This window comes from Triticum dicoccoides, chromosome 3B (assembly GCF_002162155.2).
Source record: "Triticum dicoccoides isolate Atlit2015 ecotype Zavitan chromosome 3B, WEW_v2.0, whole genome shotgun sequence".
Classification (NCBI taxonomy): Eukaryota; Viridiplantae; Streptophyta; class Magnoliopsida; order Poales; family Poaceae; genus Triticum; species Triticum dicoccoides.
The window spans coordinates 747,840,727-747,863,622 of record NC_041385.1 but is presented as its reverse complement, the minus strand read 5'-3'; positions in this window follow the sequence as shown (position 1 = coordinate 747,863,622).

Genomic DNA, 22,896 nt, shown 5'->3' with positions numbered 1-22,896 from the left:
GATTTATGGGACCCCCTTGACAGTTCGCTTTGAATAAAACTCCTCCAGCAAGGCCCAACCCTGGTTTTACCATTTGCCTCACCTACCGCCTTTTTCCCCTTGGGTTTCCGGAGCCCAAGGGTCATCTTTATTTTAGCCCCCCCGGGCCAGTGCTTGTCTAAGTATTGGTCCGAACCAAAGCCCTTTGCAGCGCCCCCTCAGGGAAACTTGAGGTCAGGTTTTAGTTGTACGGATTGCTCATCCGGTGTTGCCCTGAGAACGAGATATGTGCAGCTCCTATCGGGATTGTCGGCGCATTGGGCGGCTTTGCTAGTCTTGTCTAACCATTGTCGAAATGTCTTGTAAACCGGGATTCCGAGTCTGATCGGGCCTTCCTAGGAGAAGGTATATCCTTCGTTGATCGCGAGAGCTTATCATGGGCTAAGTTGGGACACCCCTGTAGGGTATAATCTTTCGAAAGCGTGCCCGCGGTTATGGGCAGATGGGAATTTGTTAATGTCCGGTTGTAGATAACTTGACACCAGATCCGAATTAAAATGCATCAACCGTGTGTGTAGCCGTGATGGTCTCTTTTCGGCGGAGTCCGGGAAGTGAACACGGTTTTGGGTTATGTTTGACGTAAGTAGGAGTTCAGGATCACTTCTTGATCATTGCCAGCTTCACGACCATTCCTTTGCTTCTCTTCTCGCTCTTATTTGCGTATGTTAGCCACCATATATGCTTAGTCGCTGCTCAACCTCACCACATACCCCTTCCTTTCCCATTGAGCTTTGCTAGTCTTGATACCCATGGTAATGGGATTGCTGAGTCCTCGTGGCTCATAGGTTACTACAACAACAGTTGCAGGTACAGGTTATGCGATGAACATGACGCGAGAGCGATGTTACTTGTTTTGGAGTTCTTCTTCTGCTTCTTCTTTGATCAGGGGATAGGTTCTTGGTCGGCAGCCTGGGCTAGCAGGGTGGATGTCGTGTGAGTTTCTATTTGTGTTTCATCCGTAGTCGGATGGTGCTCTAATGTATTGTGATGTTGTATTCGTGTGGCATTGTATGCCTCTTGTATGTATCCCCATCTATTATGTAATGTTGATGTAATGATATCCACCTTGCAAAAGCGTTTCAATATGCGGTTCTATCCTTGTTGGGACCTTCGAGTCTCTTTAGGATAGTATCGCATATTGGGCGTGACAAGTTGGTAATCAGAGCCTCGACCGACCATAGGAGCCCCTTGATTGTTGGCCATTGTTGAGTCTAGAAGAAAACTATTTTGAGTCTTAGGATTATATATATCGGAGAGTAGGATTCTTTTGACTCCTCAGCCCCTTTGTCGCTCTGGTGAGGTCTCCTGACGTAGATGTTTTGACTTTCCTCTCCTCAAATTTCACTAAAAAAAATTTAGGATCACGCGGGTATCTTGGAATAGTTCTGATGGTTTTGTGATGAGAACATTGTTCTTGGTGCCTCTTGTCTATTATGTGGCATTGACCCGGGGAGTTGAGCTCCGAGGTGTTGTCGTCATAATTTTATCGTTGCAGTTCTGGAATACCTGAGTTTTGCCGACATCGAAAATCTCTTTTATGCAGTTGTTGGTGAGATAACCTCGACGCCACCCAGTACTGGGGCGGGAGTTTGGGAGTATTGCCATAACTCGTATAACGGATGCTTTTCGAAGGTTGAGGTACACAATTTCTGGAGTTTTCTTGGTTATGTGTTGATGGATGGATACAACTGGATGTAGGTATTGTTATTTTTGGTGAGATATATTGCTTCCCCTGTATCCCCAACACCAGATTGCATTACCAGAAAGTTGCGGGAGTTTATAGGTGGGAATTCAAGTAGCTCCTAGAATATCTTTCCGACATATGCATGATATGGGATTGGGTAAATCTCTATCATATGTATTTGTTCCAGCTTATTCTGCAAGCCAAATCCTTTGTTTTTTTATGTGTGGTATTCGAGTTGCTTCGAAGTCAAATGTTGAATCCATACCTTTCCTAAACGGTGTTCTCATATTGCTATGTTAATATTAATCCTTCTTGATCATCGAGGTCGTCATGTTAATTCTTTTTCAACCGGTGTGCTTCTCTTCAAGTGGATCCGTTCATTTTCAACATCCGCAAGATCAACTCTAAATTTTCTCACCGGTGTTTGTTTCATCCATTCCAAGTTGTCTTTGTTTTCCCCGCCCTCCCACCCTTTTTCTTCAAGGACTCAGATTTCATAATCATGTATCCTTTTATTTGTGGGAAGTCTCTTCATTCTTTTCTTTCAATGTTCTTATCCGGTGATTTCCCATGAAGATGCTCAACAGTTTCAAGTTCATCATCCTTCATTGTTGTTTCATCTCCGGTGGATCCAATTCTAGCTTTCGATATTCATCATATTCCTTTCCTCGTTTTAATGCTTTCTCATGCCGATGCACCTCTTAATCATTCACTTCTTCCTATTCATTTGTCCTAGAGTGCTGAAGATATTTCACAAGACTTGTGTTTCCATTCTCAATCCGTTCAAGATATTTCGAGGTTTTTCTCTCTTTGAAGCTATTTAATTCTACCGGTGCAATCTCTATTTCAAGCAATCCTTCAACAATGTTTCTTTTGAGTGGGCCCTAACCCACAGGTCTTTTTCCAGGATCTTACCTGACTCTTCTAATTTTCCCGGAGTTATTCTCAAATTCTTTTCCAAGTTTGACGTAAGAATGAATTTTCATCAGTCACATGCCTTCTCCAAGGTCGCTTTCAAATTATTTTCATCTTTGGCTCAACCTTTCCTCTTTTAATCCTTCCAGAGTTTCTCAACAATTTGGTGGTGGTTCTCGTCATCATTCTCAACATTTGAAGACCGAAGAAGTGTTTCCTCTAAATCTTGTCCCTTCTCTCGAAGATTCATGGCTCTCTTAAATTCTTTTCACCCATCCGGAGCATTTCATGAACTATTTCCATTTCTTTCCACCGAAGGCCATCATGTCATAATTCTTCATTCTCAGCATGTAGCTATCATTCTCCAAATCTTACCGGTGAATCGTTCTAATATCCTCTAATCAGTTCATGATCTCTTCGTTCTCAGGTAGCTAAATCCCCTCAAGTATCTTCATTCGTTTTCCAATTCTTTCCGGTGAATTGTGCCTTTGCTACGTTCATTCTCAATTCTTACGGTGGTTCGTTCAGGATTTCTCTTCCCCCGTTATTATATCAAATATTCATTGTTTCCAAATCCCACGGGTGGTTCCATCTATACCTTCTCAAGTTTACGCTATATCCCTCTTAATCCTTTCTACGAGAATAAGTAGTATGCCAAATCCATTGCTTGTCATCAATTTAATTTGATGAAGGATAAGCATACAATAAATTGTATTCTTATATCCTCGAGGTGACTCAATTCTTTTTCCGGAGATTATTCATGATGAATAAATTCTTGATTACAAGTGATTCATCTTTGTTTCCGGAGTTGGTCATTATGTCACATTTCTCGGTTCGAGATACTTCATCTTTTCTTTTTCGGAGTTCCAAGTTTTCCGCATTATCTCGTCGCAAAGCTCCATCTAAATCATCGCAAGGCTTCACCTTGTGTTTTCAACTTCTCTTTCTTTTTATCATCCTTCTATTACCGGAGCTCTTCATGGAGGCTCTACATGATGGTTCGTCAAGGATTCTTTTCATTCTTCAATTGTTCTTCAAGATTTCTCTTGAAGCTAAGATCCGCCAAGCTATACTCAAAAATAAACATGGTGCTCAACACATGTTTTTTCTGAGGAGTTCAAGTATTCTTCTTCTTGCATTTTGAAGTACAATTCTTTCTACCTTATCTTTTGAGGTGGTGTTATGTCACTTTTGACAATTTCCATTCATGTTTCTCGATTCACATGTGGTCAAGAATGAGGTATTTTAAACCCATCACTTTCTTCGTTGGAGTTATCTTGTGTCATATTTCACCTAAAGCCTTCCCTAAGGAATGTTGCTATTGTGGTGCTTATCAATGATCCAAGTTTTCTCCTATCCTCTCGGCGAAAGCAGTTTTCATCTCTTCATTGATCTAAAGCAAGCAATTGTTTCCTTTAGTGGCGGGTTGTCACCTCATCATTTTGAGATGTTTGCCATAAGCCCATAATAAGCTTGTGCTTTTCGTTGTTGATTTTCCAACAACTCTGTTCTATTCTTCTTTGCAAGGATGCTTTCCAAGTTCATTTGTGGTAGAAGTTGGCATTTTCTTCTCCATTCTATTATTCCAATGATATATCTTCTATTCTTTCTACCGAAGTCATTGTGATGTTGTTCTCTTCACTCATCATCTTGTTTTGTCAAGATCATGTTCTTTTCCGTGCTTATCCAATTTAACCGGAGTGTTGTGTCATCTCTTCAAGTTCTTTTCATCTTATCAAGTTTTCCTTCTTCTTTCACTCGGAGTGCTGCCCGAATTCTTCCTCTCTCATCTTGTTTTAACCGTAGTGGTTTCGAATTTTATCTTGTCCATTAAACTCTTGATTAATGTCTTTGCAACCTTCAAGTTCTCGTAATGTTCCTTGTCCCTCTTTTCTAACGAATTGTTGCAATCTCATTCATCTCTGTTGTACTCTTTCTTATAAATTGCTCAACCATCTCAAGGTTCATGGTTTCACTCGTTTGTCGTAGAAGCTACTTAGTTTTACTTATTCTCTTCCTCTTCCGTTTCTCACTGGTGCCATCCTAGATCTCGGGACGAGATCCTCTCGTAGTGGTGGAGTGTTGTAATGCCCCGGATACAACTTTCCATATTCGTAACTCCAACTCTTGCCTTTTCCGGAGATGCGATATGTTATTTTCTCCGTGGTTGGGGTTTTGTATTTTGTTTTGCATTTTGTTCGTGTCATGCGTTTCATCTCATGGCATCATTTGCATTGCATCGACACTCATTGCCATCATCGTTTTTAACTTGCATCCGCATGTTTTCATAAAACCCGTATCTGCTCGTAGTTGCCGTATCCCCTCTTGCTTTCGTTGACCGTTCCGAGACCAACCGTGTCTGTGTTTCCCTCTTGTCAAACCACCTAACCTCTCTGCACGCCACAGACCCCCTCGCGCGCGTCCGAAAGTTGTCCCAAACATCCCGAAAACATCTCTGTTTTCTTATTTGGACTCCCTACCTATATTTTTCTCGACCATTTGATTTTAATCGGAGGGTCCATTTTGCCCCTAAGCTAGTCCACCTAGCTACTTAAACAACCTAACCCTAGCCCCTACCTGTCCAATCAATCCTCCCAGCCGCCGCCGCCGCACCCATTTCCCACCTCGGGATCCTCTCATTCCCCCTGCACCAACCATCAGCCACACCCAGATCCAATCCATCCATCCCATCGACCCATCTCGAGTCAACGACCGCCGACGCTCAAAACCCGTAGGAGCCCGAGCTCCACCTCCTCGCCTCCTGGCCGAGCGCTCCTCCCTGTGCGCTTCCTCTGATTCCCGAGGCCGAGCCGGCCCGTGCCCGCAACCCTCGCATGAGCCGCGAGCTCTTCTGCCTGAGTCGGCGACCAACCCGTAGGCCATGCCCTTCGGCGACCCCGCCATCGGCAACAATGAACAGGACATGCCTCGTCCCGCTCCTCTCCTCCCCTGTCTCTCTCCCTTCCCTAATGCTCTCTCTCAGATTCTCTCATCTCTCTAGTTTCCTCTTCACAGGGACCGACACCATGGATGCCCGTGCTCAACCCCGAGTCCACCACCGCTGCCGTTTCGCGTCAGATCCGGCCGGGAACCGCCGGATCTCGCCGCCTCCGCCATCGACCACCCATCCCCAGACCTCCTCCGTGCCGCCCCTGTCCACGTCGCCGGGAGACGCCAGCGCCAGGTCCACCGCCGCCTGTGTCCTCTGCTTCCAGGACGAGGTGCCCGCTCGTCCGCGTCGTCACGCGTTGACCATGGCCCCCGCACCCCCCTCGTTCGGCCCCGCAAGGCCCAATGACGACCGGCCCAGCCGTGCCCTTCAGCCACCCCAGTACACCACCAAGCCGGCCTGCCAGGCCTCCTACACCGACTGGGCCGAGCCCATGGTGAGAATGCCCCCAGCGCCCATGTCCTGTTTCGGCCTTTAGCTCTAATTCGGCCCGTGACTTGTTTTTTTCCTGTGCTGTGATTTTTTCATTAAATCCTGAACATGCTTATTTACAGAAAATGCCCCTATTTTGAATTGTTAATAACTAAATATGCATGCATCCAAATTAAACAAACTATATATGCAAAATGCTTAGAATTTTATCTGGTTTCACAATATGCAACTTTCATCCATGTTAAAATATTTAAAATTGTTGTTTGCATTAATTTGCATAAATGACATGTTAAAATGGTTTATTTCATAACTAAATACCCGTAGCTCCAATTTTAATAAACTTTATATGTAAATGGGGTGGAAAAATGCCTAGTTTAACATGGTCCAGTTTATTTTCCTATTTAACAACCTTAAAATATGGTTTAGCGCAGAACAGTACCAAATCTAAAATATGCACATGAGGATTTTCCGGAATTGTTGTTAGTTCTTCCGGCCTCATTTAAACTTGCCTAGTTAGGTAGTTTTTCTTATGCTTCACCTCTTGCCATGTTTAACAACATTTAATATTGTTGTGTACCTAAATGAGAGCGAACTAAATAACTCGAATGTGGTGTTTTGTCAATATGCAACTCATTGCATAATGATCACCATTTAACTTGTAGTATGGTTTGTTGCACTTGCCATGCCATGCCTCATTAAACCGGACATGCATCATACTTGTTTGTGCATCATGCCATGTTTATGCTTGTGCATTTACCATGTTGTTTGTTTCTTTCCGGTGTTGCTTCTTAGTTCCGGTAATGTTGTGATTGTGAGGATTCATTCGACTACTCCCGTTCGTCTTCTTCAGGGACTCGTTCTTCTTCCTTGCGGGATTTCAGGCAAGATGACCATCACCTTGGATCTCATTACTATCATTGCTTTGCTAGTTGCTTCGTTCTGTCACTATGTTGCGCTACCTATATCTTGTTGTTCAAGCCTCCCAAATTGCCATGTCAACCTCTAACCTTTTCACCCTTCCTAGCAAACCATTGTTTGGCTATGTTACCGCTTTGCTCAGCCCCTCTTATAGCGTTGTTAGTTGCAGGTGAAGTTGAAGATTGCTCCATGATGGACAGGATCTTGTTTAATTAATGCATCTATATACTTGGTAAAGGGTGGAAGACTCGGCCTTATGCCTGGTGTTTTGTTCCACTCTTGCCGCCCTAGTTTCCGTCATACCGGTGTTAAGTTCCCGGATTTTGCGTTCCTTACGCGGTTGGGTGATTTATGGGACCCCCCTGACAGTTCGCTTTGAAGAAAACTCCTCCAGCAAGGCCCAACCTTGGTTTTACCATTTGCCTGAGGGTCATCTTTATTTTAGCCCCCCCGGGCCAGTGCTTGTCTAAGTGTTGGTCCGAACCAAAGCCCTTTGCAGCGCCCCCTCAGGGAAACTTGAGGTCTGGTTTTAGTTGTACGGATTGCTCATCCGGTGTTGACCTGAGAACGAGATATGTGAAGCTCCTATCAGGATTGTCGGCGCATCGGGCGGCTTTGCTGGTCTTGTTTTACCATTGTCGAAATGTCTTGTAAACCGGGATTCCGAGTCTGATCGGGCGTTCCAGGGAGAAGGTATATCCTTCGTTGATCGCGAGAGCTTATCATGGGCTAAGTTGGGACACCCCTGCAGGGTATAATCTTTCGAAAGTCGTGCCCGCGGTTATGGGCAGATGTGAATTTGTTAATGTCCGGTTGTAGATAACTTGACACTAGATCCGAATTAAAACGCATCAACCATGTCTGTAGCCGTGATGGTCTCTTTTCGGTGGGGTCCGGGAAGTGAACATGGTTTTGGGTTATGTTTGATGTAAGTAGGAGTTCAGGATCACTTCTTGATCATTGCTAGCTTCACGACCGTTCCTTTGCTTCTCTTCTCGCTCTTATTTGCGTATGTTAGCCACCATATATGCTTAGTCGCTGCTGCAACCTCACCACTTTACCCCTTCCTTTCCCATTGAGCTTTGCTAGTCTTGATACCCATGGTAATGGGATTGCTGAGTCCTCGTGGCTCACAGATTACTACAACAACAGTTGCAGGTACAGGTTATGCGATGATCATGACACGAGAGCGATGTTACTTGTTTTGGAGTTCTTCTTCTGCTTCTTCTTTGATCAGGGGATAGGTTCGAGGTCAGCAGCCTAGGCTAGCAGGGTGGATGTCGTTTGAGTTTCTGTTTGTGTTTCATCCATAGTCGGATGGTGCTCTAATGTATTGTGATGTTGTATTCGTGTGGCATTGTATGCCTCTTGTATGTACCCCATCTATTATGTAATGTTGATGTAATGATATCCACCTTGCAAAAGCGTTTCAATATGCGGTTCTATCCTTGGTGGGACCTTCGAGTCTCTTTAGGATAGTATCGCATATTGGGCGTGACAATTCACTATCATCATGGCTGTAGAGCTAGCCTGCTTACAACTAGCCATGTTCGACATAATTTCCGTACTCGAATAACGGGTATATCGTTTTCGCACCTATGCACGCGAACATTTATCGTAACATAGTACCTTGTGCTGGATAGCCATAATATTACAAGTTTCAAACTGATATTACAAATGCTAGTAGTAATGCTGCACCTATGAAGAGGGAATTATTAGGAAGTTTATGTAAGAACTTTCATTACTTTAGGTGGATGCAACATTATCGTACAAACTAAAATCCACCACCCTGACAAGTCACTAATGGGCAAATAAATTTTGAGTCTCTGGTGACTTGATGTTACCTCGATTCCTAGTCTTTGGATCATTGTATAATGACAAACAAAATAGTACAAGAGTACATATTGCGTAACAAGGTCCACAAAACACAAATAAACATAGTTTTTGCAAACATACTGCTATGAATAGGCCTGATTTATCGGAGATTCATGAAAAATCGCTTCTCACAGCGATAAATCAGCCCAAACAATAAACGGTGAAGATAAGGCATAATCTTATCGGTCACCCCAAGAGTAGCGATAAATTGGACGATAAATTGTTGAATCGAAAGATTTTTGGAACAGTGCTTTTGGGTATTTCTTTATCTGGAAAAGAAGAGAACATATTAGAGCAGCTGGCTGTATAAGATTGCCGTGCCATCAAGAGGTACCAATATCATTCGCTCATACGATAGGGTTGGCTATACGGTTGTCTCCAAGGCTAGTGATATTTTTTCACTCTCTTTCTCTTTCCTCTCATTTACCTACGAGCACGTGAAGAGCTTGGGCATTTGTTGGCTTCCACTATGTGGCCGATGCCATATTTCTCAAAAGTATGCCACATACAATACGCATCAATGTCAAATCAAAAGACTTTGTCACTGCTCTACCAATGTGAGAGAGTTGGCACCGTTGTGCACACAAACCCACATGTACAACCAAATCAATCATACCAAATACACCAGCCTCTCCCTCTCCCAAACAAGAGTTTTTTTACTTCCTCGGTCCTCTCGCTCTCCCACGCAAGTCTTTTCTCATTGCATTAGTTAATTTGGCACTGGAACAAAGTAGGTGATCCAGATTGGGGCACCAGGTGAGCAATGGAGGGCATCGATGCCAAATGCATAAGAAGTGAATTTGGCATGTGTTATAGCCCACTTTTGTACTACCTCGTATTTAGTGTAAAATTTGACCATAGAATTACCTAAGAAAATACCAATGCATGTCACCAAAAATTAAACCATTTGAAATTATTTTCAAATACGAATCCAACGATATATATTTAGTGACATGCATTAACATTTTGTCAGTTAAATCTATGGTCAAATTTTGATACTATAAAATACAGAGAGTAAACCAGGACGGAGGTAGTACCTGCTCTTAGGCTAACCATGGAGTTACTGTCTAAGTTACTTGCCACTATGACTAGCCTAGGCTACTAGTACAACAAAAAAACGATGCAAGTGATCACATGAGAAAAAAAATACTAAAAACATTTCTTTCGGTACAGTGCGTAGATGAAGTTTTGAACACTACACTTGTCATCGTAATTTGGGAAAATTACAAAAAAAATTGAGCTACGTTGTGATTACCGTTTACCAATAGGAAAGAAGTTTCACCTCAATGAGTAGCTTCTCCGTACATGGAAAGCATGTAAGGAATCCAACACCTTGATCCAGATTGGGGCCGATAGATTTTATTGCCAAGATCCTCACTATCTGCACAGACTGGGTCAAGCTTGTGGTAATCATTTTTAAGATGACAGTCATAAATTCATCAAGAAGAAATTTAAAAATGTGAATTTCAAGAAGACGAAGAAGAGGATGAGTGTTGTACCTGAACGATTACGGGTCCAATAGAGAGTTCGAAGAATTTGGCAGACGAGTACACCAATGATGTCAATTTCGGTGCGTCAATGACTCTGAGTTTTGTGGGACCTTCTAGATCATATAGAAGCAATCTCTCAAGGAAAGGCGCATTCTCAATGACCATAACATGGAACGACTCGAGTGATCTCTTCCCAATTGATGTCATTTTGCGGGGCTAGCAAGATACATAAATCCATTGGAGATTCGTCCAGGTAATGTTGAGACTAGTGAATCCGTGGATCTGCCGACGCCGAAGGTACTCGAGCGCAGTACAATAGCAGAGCAGGTGCTCCATAGCCTTCTTCGAGATGCCATCCTCGAAGAGGTCGAGCTGCTTGAGTTGAGGGAGAAGAAGGGCGGGCGCGACATTAATCTGGGGAAAACAGAATGAGCTAAAGCTGGCACAGTGAAGCGTTGGCGTGAGGCGGAGTGCGGACGGTGGTAGAGAGCGACATCGTCCAGCTTGAAACCTGAGCTCCTCGAGCTGATCTTTGGTGCGGGATAAGAACCACTCATCGAACTTGGCTTGAACCTTCCAGTTGGTACTGGACATGCAGATGTCAAGGAGTCTGGCTGGCCCAGGGTGCGATGCAAGGATCTTGGAGACTACGGCCATGCATTTGCAATCCCCATTGCAGAGGCAAGTGTCGACGGTGACTTTGAGGGGGATGTGGTGAGGGAGTCCTGGATTATGGGGTCCTCGGACAATCGAACTATATACATTGGCCGGACTGTTGGGCTATGAAGATACAAGATAGAAGACTTCATCCCATGTTTGGGTGGGACTCTCCTTTGCGTGGAAGGCAAGCTTGGCGATTCGGATATGTAGATTCCCTTCTCTGTAACCGACTCTGTGTAACCATAGCCCCCTCCGATGTCTATATAAACCAGAGAGTTTAGTCCATAGGACAAGAAGAACAATCATAATCATAGGCTAGCTTCTAGGGTTAGCCTCTACGATCTCGTGGTAGATCAACTCTTGTAATACTCATACCATCAAGATCAATCAAGCAGAAAGTAGGTATTACCTCCATAGAGATGGCCTAAACCTGGGTAAACGTCATGTCCCCCGCCTCCTGTTACCATTAGCCTTAGATGCATAGTTCGGGACCCCCTACCCGAGAACGCCGGTTTTGACACCGACATTGGTGCTTTCATTGAAAGTTCCACTGTGTCGTCATCATAAGGCATGATGGCTCCTTCAATCATCTACAACAACTTGGTCCAATATGAGACCTTTCTCCTCGGAAAGATCTTCTTATTCGGTGGCTTCGCACTGCGGGCCAACTCGCTTGGCCATCTGGAGCAGATCGACAGCTACGCCCCTGGCCATCAGGTCAGGTTTGGAAGCTTGAACTACACCGCCGACGTCCGCGGAGACTTGATATTCTATGGATTTGAGCCCATAACGGCCGCACCCTATAGCCATGGTGAACATGACTTAAATCTATCATCGGATCTTGCTCGAGAGATAGCGCCTGTAACCGCCTTGGCCCTAGATCCAGAGAAGATCGCGCCGTCTGATGGCGGGAGGCTGGACCCCGCCATGGAAGCCGCATACTCAACGACGCTTGAGCCGAACACAGATTTAAACTCCAACGAGGTCTGTGTCATCGGACCCTCGGAATCATCTCCGGCTATAGGTTCCGAACCGCGTGTATTCACACCCATCGAATCTGACTGGGCGCCGATCTTGGAGTTTAGCTCCGTGGACATCTTACAACACTTGCCCCTGGGTGATGTGTTAAACTCTTTGAAATCCCTCTCCTTGGAAGGAGATTCTTGGCCGAACTATGTCCGGTTTGAGTGGGAAGCGGACGACGGAGAACTTCGTCACCCACACACCGCCCACTTGATAGACACAGTCAACAACTTGACCGACATGCTTGATTTCGACTCCAAAGACATCGACGGTATGGACGACAATGTAGGAGAAGAACAGGAACCACCGCCCACAGGGTGGTGGACATCCACCTCCTCATATGACATATACATGGTGGATACACCTAAAGAAAACAATGGCGAGGACAAGAATGATTAAGTCGAGGATAAGCCTCCTGAGAAGCAACGGAAGCGCCGACGTCAGCGGCGCCGGTCTAAAGCACGCCATGGTAAAAACAGAGATACTGGCACAAGAGACAATAGCACTCCGGACGATGCCGAAGACAAAGATGACCCCACCCAGCCGAGTTTCGAATAGGCCAAACGGGAATATGAGCGAGCCAACCCTGATGAACAGGCCACAAACAAAGACTCGGAAGACAACAATTACATGCCCCTCTCCGAGGATGAGGTGAGCCTCGGTGATGAAGTATTTACCATGCCTGAGGATCCCATTGAGCAGGAGCGCTTCAAGCGCCGACTTATAGACACTTCAAAGAGCCTGAAGAAGAAGGAGCAGGAGCTTCAAGCTGATCAAGATCTGCTCACTGATAGATGGACTAAGGTCCTGGCAGCCAAGGAATATGGACTCGAACGGCCAACAAAAAGTTACCCGAGGCGCAGGTTGCTACCTCAATTCGAGAACGAGGCATTAGAGCCCACACTACCAGCGCATGATGCAGCTGACCGACCACCGCGTGGTCGAGATAAAGAGGCATATCAGTCCGAACACCAGCCCGCACCCCATCGCCGAACAAATAGTAACACGAAATCTCGGGGATACACGCATGACCTGCGGTATGACTTGGAAAACAAGGCAGGACAACCCAGATCGATCTACGGATTAGGGGGCATGCCCTAGTTCGCGATGATGGCCGCCACGCCAGATATAATAAATACCAACCTGTCAGGGCCGAATACCGCAGACCAGCTCGATCTGAACCGTGTCGCGACGTAGCTGGACATAGAGGCGCCGCACACCCCCTATGCTTCACTGATGAAGTAATGGAACATGAATTCCTAGAAGGGTTTAAACCCATAAACATCAAATTGTATGATGGGACAACAGGTCCTGCGGTATGGATCGAAGACTTCCTTCTCCACATTCATATGGCCCGCGGTGATGATCTCCATGCCATCAAGTATCTCCCGCTAAAACTCAAGGGACCAGCTCGGCACTGGTTGAATAATCTGCCCGAAAACTCTATTGGCAGTTGGGAGAACCTGGAAGACACATTCCTTGACAACTTCTAAGGCACCTATGTCCGACCTCTGGATGCTGATGACTTGAGTCATATAACACAACAGCCCGAAGAGTCAGCCATGAAATTCTGGACTCGGTTCTTAACTGGAAAGAACCAACTTATCGACTCTCCGGATGCCTAAGCCCTAGTGGCCTTTAAGCATAACATCCGGGACGAATGGCTCGCCCGACACCTCGAACAAGAGAAGCAGAGAACCATGGCAGCCCTTACGATGCTTACGCTTATGTGCGGGCGAGGACAGCTGGCTAGCTTGTAGCAACAGCTCCTCAAGCAAGCCTGGAACATCTAAATCTAGAGATAACAACGGCAAGCCCCGACACGTAAAACACAAGCGTTGAAACAATGGCGATAGCGCCGAAGACACGGCTGTCAATGCCGGAGTCAGTAGCTCTAAGACCGGTCAACGAAAGAAACCATTCAAAGGAAACAATTCAGGCACGTCCAGTTTGGACTGCATACTCAACCGTCCATGCCAAATTCACAGCACCTCATGTACACTAGCTAGTCATACCAATAGAGAATGCTGGGTCATCAAACAAGCTGGCAAGTCAAACGCTGAAAGTAAAGAGAAGGGGTCGCAAAGCGATGACGATGACGAGGAGCCCTGGCCACCGAAGATAGGAGGGCAAAAGAAGTTTCCTCCAAAAATCAAAGCCGTGAATATGATATACGCCACCCATATCCCCAAGAGGGAGTGGAGGCGCGCACTTAGGGATGTCTACGCGATGGAGCCAGTCACCCCAAAATACAACCCATGGTCGTCCTGCTTAATCACCTTTGATCACAAGGATCATCCGATCAGTATCCGTCACGATGGTTCAACCGCCCTGGTCCTTGACCCAATTATTGATGGATTCCACCTCACATGAGTACTTATGGACGGCGGCAGCAGCCTAAACCTGCTTTATCAGGATACAGTGCGCAAGATGGGTATCGATCCTTCAAGGATCAAACCCACCAAAACCACCTTCAAAGGTGTCATACGAGGTGTTGAGGCCTGCTGTACAGGCTCAATCACCCTAGAAGTGGTCTTCGGATCCCTGCATAATTTCCGAAATAAAGAGTTAATTTTTGACATCGTCCCTTTTCGCAGTGGCTATCATGCACTGCTCGGACGAACCGCATTCGCTCGATTCAATGCAGTGCCACACTATGCTTATCTCAAGCTTAAGATACCCGGTCCACGTGGCGTCATAACAGTCAATGGAAACACGGAACGCTCCCTCCATACCGAAGAGAACACCACCGCCCTAGCAGCAGAAGCACAGAGTGGCCTCTTTCAATCGAACCTCAATTTGACGGCCAAGCTCCCGGACATTGTCAAAAGAGTCCGAACTACCCTGCAGTAGGATGGCACGGCTCGCCAAGAGCCCAACTAGACACTTGACCTCCGTCCCAACCTCGACCAAATGGTGGCCATCATCGCACGCGTACTTAACTATGTACCAAAGTCACCATGGCGATAGACGGAGGCACGGCTAGGTTGTGTCCCACAATGCGCCTCAACCTTCTCGGGACACACACACACACATTAGTTTACATTTTTCCTTTTCAGGTCAACTTTTGTTCAGGCCATCATTAGCCACCGGACCCATGAAGGAACGGACATACCAAGGAGGGAAGCAGCTCGAACGCGCAAGGGAATCACTAGATTTTCTCCTCGATGATCATCTTATCATTCTCCGGATCCGCATGCAGCTCCCCCCTGGCCTCAGCAGGTTCCGAAGTCATTTTTTCGCACTACTTGTACTTATACGCTTTGACATATTATTCAATTACAATGAAAACAATCTGCGGCCCTATATGATGTTCAGCTGCTATTATTCTTTATTGATACATTTTTGTCAATTTTGCAAATGTCCATCTTGGTACACCTCAATTTGCCAGGGCTTCATCGTACCCCATAACACGAAAAGAAAGTCCGAACACCCTCGCGGTTATTCGGCACCCCGAACTTATAGCATTATATGCATCGGCTCCGAATCATGTCTTGGGTCAATAGTTGGGTTGCCCGGCTCCTGTGCTTGCTACCCTACGTTCCTCTATATCGTCTAGGGTAGTAAAGGGAGAACTACTGCGATTGTGTCCCGGTTCTTCCGGACAAGGACCTCAGTAGAGAAAGCCGAAAACTGACTGCCATGATGCGGCGAGAGCTGGTCAGCTGTTCGAGAGGTCACAAAATCTTTAGCGATTTATTCCGCATTATGCAATAACTAATGCATCGTGCGATTGATCGGTTTTTCTCCGATTAGGTGTTTATAGAACCCCAAGTCCGGTCTTCCGAACACTAGGGGCTGCACCTACCTTTCTTTTGTCAAACTCCTATGGCTAAGTGAGGGTGATAAAAGCCTTATAGTTTGATTGCCTGGTTCGCCGCGCTAAACACCTCCTTCAAGGACCCAAAACATGGGTAAAAAGTGTTTAGATTTATACCGAACACCCCCGTACTTCCTACGTGGGGGCAGAAGCCGACGACTGGCCAACCCTCAAAATTTATATAAAAATGGCCGCGCAGGGCGTAATAATTCAAATAACAAGCACTACATTATATAATGACCTTGTTTCATATTACAACCCATGACAACATGAATATATTCATGGGAAAATAATGTCCTTGGCACATTGCTCTGCCACAAGGCGGGATCCCTCCAGGACACTTTCATAATACAACTCAGTCTAGCGGTGCTCCTTCCCTGCGGTCGGTCCTTCGGTCATCAGCTTTACAGAATCCATCTTGCCCAGTGCACCTTGGCGCGGGTAAAAGCCATTCGCGCACCTTCAATACAGACCGACCGCTTGATGGCATCAAGCCGAGGGCAGGCACTAACCAGCCGCTTCACGAGCCCGAAGTAGCTGCTGGGAATCGTCTCGGCAGGCCATAGCCAGATAATCAAATCCTTCATGGCCAGTTCGGCCGCCCTATGCAGCTCGACCAGCTGTTTCAGCTGATCGATAAAGGGTGCTGGATGTTCTGGCGCAAGATATTGCGACCAGAACAACTTCTCCGTAGAGCTCCCTTCTTCGGTTCGGTAGAATTGCGTGATATCAGATATGTTGCACGGCAGATCCGCAAACGCCCCTGGAGAAATCCGAATTTGGGTTAGTAACAGGAATGTTTCCTTCACATACTTGCTTTGCATAGAAAAGGCCTTACCACCGTGATCTTTCTGGCCTCCTGGATTTCCTGGAGGGCGCCTTGGGCTTCGCCCCGGGCATCTTGTGCGGCTTGACAAGCCTTGGTGAGTTTGGATTCTTTATCCGTCAAACTCTGCTCCAAGGTCTCGCACCTCTTCACGGCCTCTTGGAGCTCTTGTTGAACTTCAATGAAAACTGGCGGATCTCGGGTAGGGGGTCCCGAACTGTGCGTCTAAGGCTAATGGTAACAGCAGGCGGGGGACACGATGTTTACCCATGTTCGGGCCCTCTCGATGGAGGTAATACCCTAGTTCCTGCTTGATTGATCTTGATGATATGAGTATTACAAGAGTTGATCTACCACGATATCATAGAGGCTAAACCCTAGAAGCTAGCCTATGATATGATTGTTCATGTCCTACGGACTAAACCCTCTGGTTTATATAGACACCGGAGGGGGCTAGGGTTACACAGAATCGGTTACAGAGAAGGAGATCTACACATCCGAATTGCCAAGCTTCCCTTCCACGCAAAGGAGAGTCCCATCCGGACACGGGACAAAGTCTTCAATCTTGTATCCTCATAGTCCAACAGTCCGGCCAAAGTATATAGTCCGGCTGTCTGAGGACCCCCTAATCCAGGACTCCCTCAGTAGCGCCTGAACCAGGCTTCAATGACGATGAGTCCGGCGCGCAAATTGTCTTCGGCATTGCAACATGGGTTCTCCTCCAAATCCAGAGTACTTGTTGTAGCGAGTAGTGTCCGGCTTCCCATTAATATTGTACTCCTCGGCTTCGCTGCTATAGTAATGATTATCTCCACGTGTCGAGTGAATGCGAGAAGTCGGGGCATTTTTACATTTGCCACCCTAGCCGTGTAAGTAAATCGTCTATTTAAAGATACGGGGATCCTCAGATCCAAATTACACCATCCTCCCCCAGCAAGCATTTCATCAGAGCACGCCCGAAAGAAACCATCCCATCATGGCCGGTCATTGCAGCTCCTCCTCTTGCTCCCGTAGCACTAAGCCAGGTGATTGGGAGAAGTATTCTATTACCCATAGCCAATTAGTAGAGCTGTAGACCAAGGGGTTTCTCCCGCGTGCATACATGGTCCCCGTTCGAGCCGGACTAGCCACCTATGATGGCGGGGAGAAAGCAGAGAGCTTTCCCAACCCATTCAAGGGGGAGCGGGTATGCCTTGTCCCTTATTTGCTGAGGGGACTCGTGTTTCCAATCCACCCATTTCTCCGCGGGCTCTTGGAGTTCTATGGCCTCCAGCTGCATAACTTCACCCCTGCCTCCGTACTGCACATCGCAGGGTATGTCGCCCTTTGTGAGTTATTTCTGGGCTGCGAAGCTTATTTCGAGCTATGGAAGAGGCTATTCTGCCTTGTCCCCCGCAATCAGGAGGGATCAATATATCAAGTGTGCGTAGCCGAAATATGGTGCGTCGCCGAGACCGGATACTTGTCGAGCACTCCAAAGAAGGCATCCGAAGACTGGCCTTAGGAGTGGTTTTATGTAGAGGACTTCCCCCTTCCAGATCCAATTCGGACGAGCCTTCCAGAGTTCGCTAGTACCCCGCTGAAGAAACACCACAGCTGGCGCCCCTGGGGCCCCCAGGAGGAAGATAACAAAGAGGTCCTTTACCTGATGGGCAGGATAAAAACGCAGGCCAAATCAGGATTGACAATAATCGAAGTTATGTCAATATGCATAATGCGGGGGGTGCAACCACTTCAATATTGGGGGAAACCCATGTGACACTTCAATGGAGAAGATGATCCCACCCGCTGCGGGCGTAAAGACCCGGACTCCACGACCGCTCCGGCGAAAATACTGTCCGACTTATACAAGGGAGAAGAAGAGGAGTTCCTCCGTATTAAGCCACAGGATGGATTTTCTATGTACAACCCCCCAAGCTGGGTGAGCTGCTATCCTTTACTCAACTCCATTCACTCCTGTACCCTTTATCATGAATTCTCACCTTGCCAATTCCTAGCAGGAACTAGAAAAGGCCGTGAGGGAGATTCACAACCCATCTCCACAGCCAGAGGACCCTGACCAGGCCCTCGACCCCGGACTTGAAGAAGATCCAGACATATCAGTGGAGCTTGTCGACGGGACATTTTACCAGGAAAGCCATGACGACACCTTGGTGGCCATCATCACCGACTATCCTGGACTCCTCCCTGCATCGAAGGTAAGTAAAACCGGAGTCCTAACTTCCAAAAAGGATTCCTTCTTTTATGCCTTACCCCATGCACATATATTGTACTTTATAGAAACGGCTACGGGGGCGCCGCACCGAGCCCACGGGGGCTCATCAGCAAAGGGCACTCAAGCCGGGCAGGCTTAAGAGGAAGGCGGTTAGGATTGAGATGTTGTCACACAGGTATAATTCAAAACCTGCTCCGTGATTATCGTCTTTGAAATCTAACAGCGTCCATTGTGTCCTAGCAGAAAGAGTAGTCGCCAGACTATGTCCGGAGACCCTGCCAACCATGCCTCTGCCAGCGGGATACCAGAACCGGCTTCAAGGGTGGAGGCTAACATGGGGAGAACGCCCAATAATCCCCCTACAGGGGATGCGGATAGAATCTCTACTACGAATTCCGAAGTGGAGAGTGCCATGAATCACCGGTGCCGACGGGCCGTACTCCGTGATGCCAATTTCTCCAAAGAGGCGTTTAATGCCTTTAACTCAGGGGACGCATACATCCGAGCTGCTCAAGATGGACTCGCCAGAGCCACAGACCAGTATGTATAGGTTATACGGGTAAGAAAATTTGATAAGTATGTATATCAGTAGCCCCTGAGACTTGAAACAGTTGGCACAACTGATTTAAGGATCATTGTATGCATAGGTTCTTGCAGAGAAGAATACCCATTTATCTCAAGAGCTAGAGGAATGCAAGGCCCAGCTGAGGGACGCAGTTGCCAAAATAGATAAATCCAATAAGGCCTCATCTGGTAATACTCGTCTCGATCAAAGAGAATGTAAGTACGTATACCAGTTAATATTCTGCATGTTTGACAAATCTGACAATAGATTATGCAGACAATCCCAGAGAGAATCGGGAGAGCACTATATGTGGTATATGGTGGTGGTTGTGAGGACAAAAAGGGAGAAGATAGTCTCACATTAACTAGGCGTATCAACGGGCTATGGAGATGCCAATTAATAGATATCAATGTGAGTGAGTAGGGATTGCCATGCAATAGATGCACTAGAGCTATAAATATATGAAAGCTCAACAAAAGAAACTAAGTGGGTGTGCATCCAACTTACTTGCTCATGAAGACTTAGGGTGTTTTGAGGAAGCCCATCATTGGAATATACAAGCCAAGTTCTATAATATGAAAATTTCCCACTAGTATATGAAAGTGACAAAATAGGAGACTCTCTATCATGAAGATCATGGTGCTACATTGAAGCACAAGTGTGGAAAAAGAGATAGTAGCATTGTCCATTCTCTCTTTTTCTCTCATTTTTTTATTTGGTGGGCTTCTTTGGCCTCTTTATTTGTATGGGCTTCTTTGGCCTCTTTTTTTATAAAGTCCGAAGTCTCATCCCGACTTGTGGGGGAATCATAGTCTTCATCATCCTTTCTTCACTTGGGACAATGCTCTAATAATGAAGATCATCACACTTTTGTTGATTTACAACTCAAGAATTACAACTCAATAATTAGAACAAAATATGACTCTATGTGAATGCCTCCGGCGGTGTACCGGGATATGCAATGAATCAAGAGTGACATGTATGAAAAATTATGAAGGTGGCCTTGCCACAAATACGATGTCAACTACATGATCATGCAAAGAGCAATATGACAATGATGGAGCATGTCATAATAAACGGAACGGTGGAAAGTCGCATGGCAATATATCTCGGAATGGATATGGAAACACCATAATAGGTAGGTATAGTGGCTGTTTTGAGGAAGATAAATGATGGGTGCATGATACCGGCGAAGGTTGCGCGGCATAATAGAGGTTAGCAAAGTGGAAGGGTAAGTGTGCGTATATCCATGGACTCGCATTAGTCATAAAGAACTCATATACTTATTGCAAAAGTCTACTTGCCCTCCAAGCAAAGTACTACTATGCATGCTCCTAGGGGAAGGGTTGGTAGGAGTTAACCATCGCGCGATCCCGACCTCCACTCATAAGGAAAGCAATTAAAAGAGCATCCCATGCAACAAATTTGTCACACATCTTTTACCATACGTGCATTCTATGGGACTCACCAACTTCAACACAAGTATTTCTCAATTTCATAATTACCCAACTAGCATGACTCTAACATTACTACCTTTATATCTCAAAACAATTATCAAGCATCAAATTGATCATAGTTTTTAATGCACTTTCTATGATAGTTTTTATTATACCCAACTTGGATGCTCATCATTCTAGGACCAAATTTATAACCATAGAAAATACCATGCTTTTATCAAAGACTCTCAAAATAGTATAAGTGAAGCACGAGAGATCAATAATTTCTTCAAAATAAAGCCACCGCCGTGCTCTAGAAAATATAAGTGAAGCACATAGAGCAAAACTATCTAGCTCAAAAGATATAAGTGAAGCACATAGAGTATTCTAATAAATTCTAAATAATGTGGGTATCTCCCAAAAGGTGTGAACATCAAGGATGATTTTGGTAAACTAACAAGCAAAGACTCATATCATACAAGAATCTCCAAGGAAAACACATATCATGTGGTAAATAAAAATATAGCTCCAAGTAAAGTTACCGATAAACGAAGACAAAAGAGGGGATGCCTTCCGGGGCATCCCCAAGCTTAGGCTTTTGGTTGTCCTTGAATATGTTGGGGTGCCATGGGCATCCCTAAGCTTAGGCTTTTGCCACTCTTTATTCCATAGTCCATCAAATCTTTACTCAAAACTTCAAAACTTCACAACACAAAGCTCAACAGGAAATCTCATAAGCTCCGTTAGTGCAAGAAAGAAAAAACACCACATAAGGTACTGTAATGAACTCATTATTTATTTATATTGCTGTTGAACCTACTGTATTCCAACTTCTCTATGGTTCATACCAACCGATACTAGCCAGAGATGCGTCAAAATAAGCAAACAACACACGAAAAACAGAATCTGTCAAAAACAGAACAGTCTATAGCAATCTGTAACTTTCGTATACTTCTGTAACTCCAAAAATCCTACCAAAATAGGAAGTCCTATGAAAATTGTCTATTGATCTACAGGAAAAAGAATCAACAAAAAAACACTTTTCTGTGATTTATTGAATTTTTTATCGTGCATGCAAAGTTTCTGTTTTTCAGCAGAATCAAATTAACTATCACCATAAGTTATCCTATAGGTTCTACTTGGCACAAACACTAATTAAAACATAAAAACACATCTAACCAGAGCCTAGATTAATTATTTATTACTAAACAGGAACAGAAAGCAAGGAACAAAAATAAAATTGGGTTGCCTCCCAACAAACGCTATCGTTTAACGCCCCTAGCTAGGCATAAAAGCGAGAATAGATCTAAGTATTCCCATCTTTTGCATTCAATTCTTCAATAGAATATTTATAACCCATAGAAGTTCCTTTCTTTTTGGTAATGATTAAACTCTTAGGTAAAAAATCAAGATATTCATTTGTACCAAAAGGTTCCTTAATAAGAGCAAAGAAATTGGAATGAATGCTTATTGATTTGAGATCCGCATTTTCCTTACTAGAAGATTCACCCTTATTTTTAGGAACATACATTAATTTAGCAATTTTTGTAGGAGGACTAGGAGTATTTTTCATGGATGAAAAGGCAGACCCTAAATTTGTAACAATATCCTCAAGCTTACCGATTCTTGTGGAATCTTGATTTATCCTTTCATTAACTATAGGTTCCTTCTCTTTAAAACTTTTCAAAGTAACTCCCACCTTAGATCCATATTGACTAATTTGATTGTGGATCTTTTTGTCCAAATTTTCGATTAACTCGACAGTAGCAACTTTATTTTCAATAATTTCAAGCCTTTGCATCACATGTTCTAAAGTTAAAACCGTTCCGTTAACCAAAAGAGGCGGTAAACCAAACAAATCTGTCATGGCATTGTAAGCATAAAAAGTATGGCTACCCAAAAAATTCCCTCTGTTAATGGTATCAAGAATATATCTATTCCAAGGGGTAATGCCTACATAAAAATTGCGAAGAAGAACGGAAGTGGATTGCTTCCTAGTAGATCTATTTTGAGCATTGCAAATTCTATGCCAAGCATCTTTTAAATTT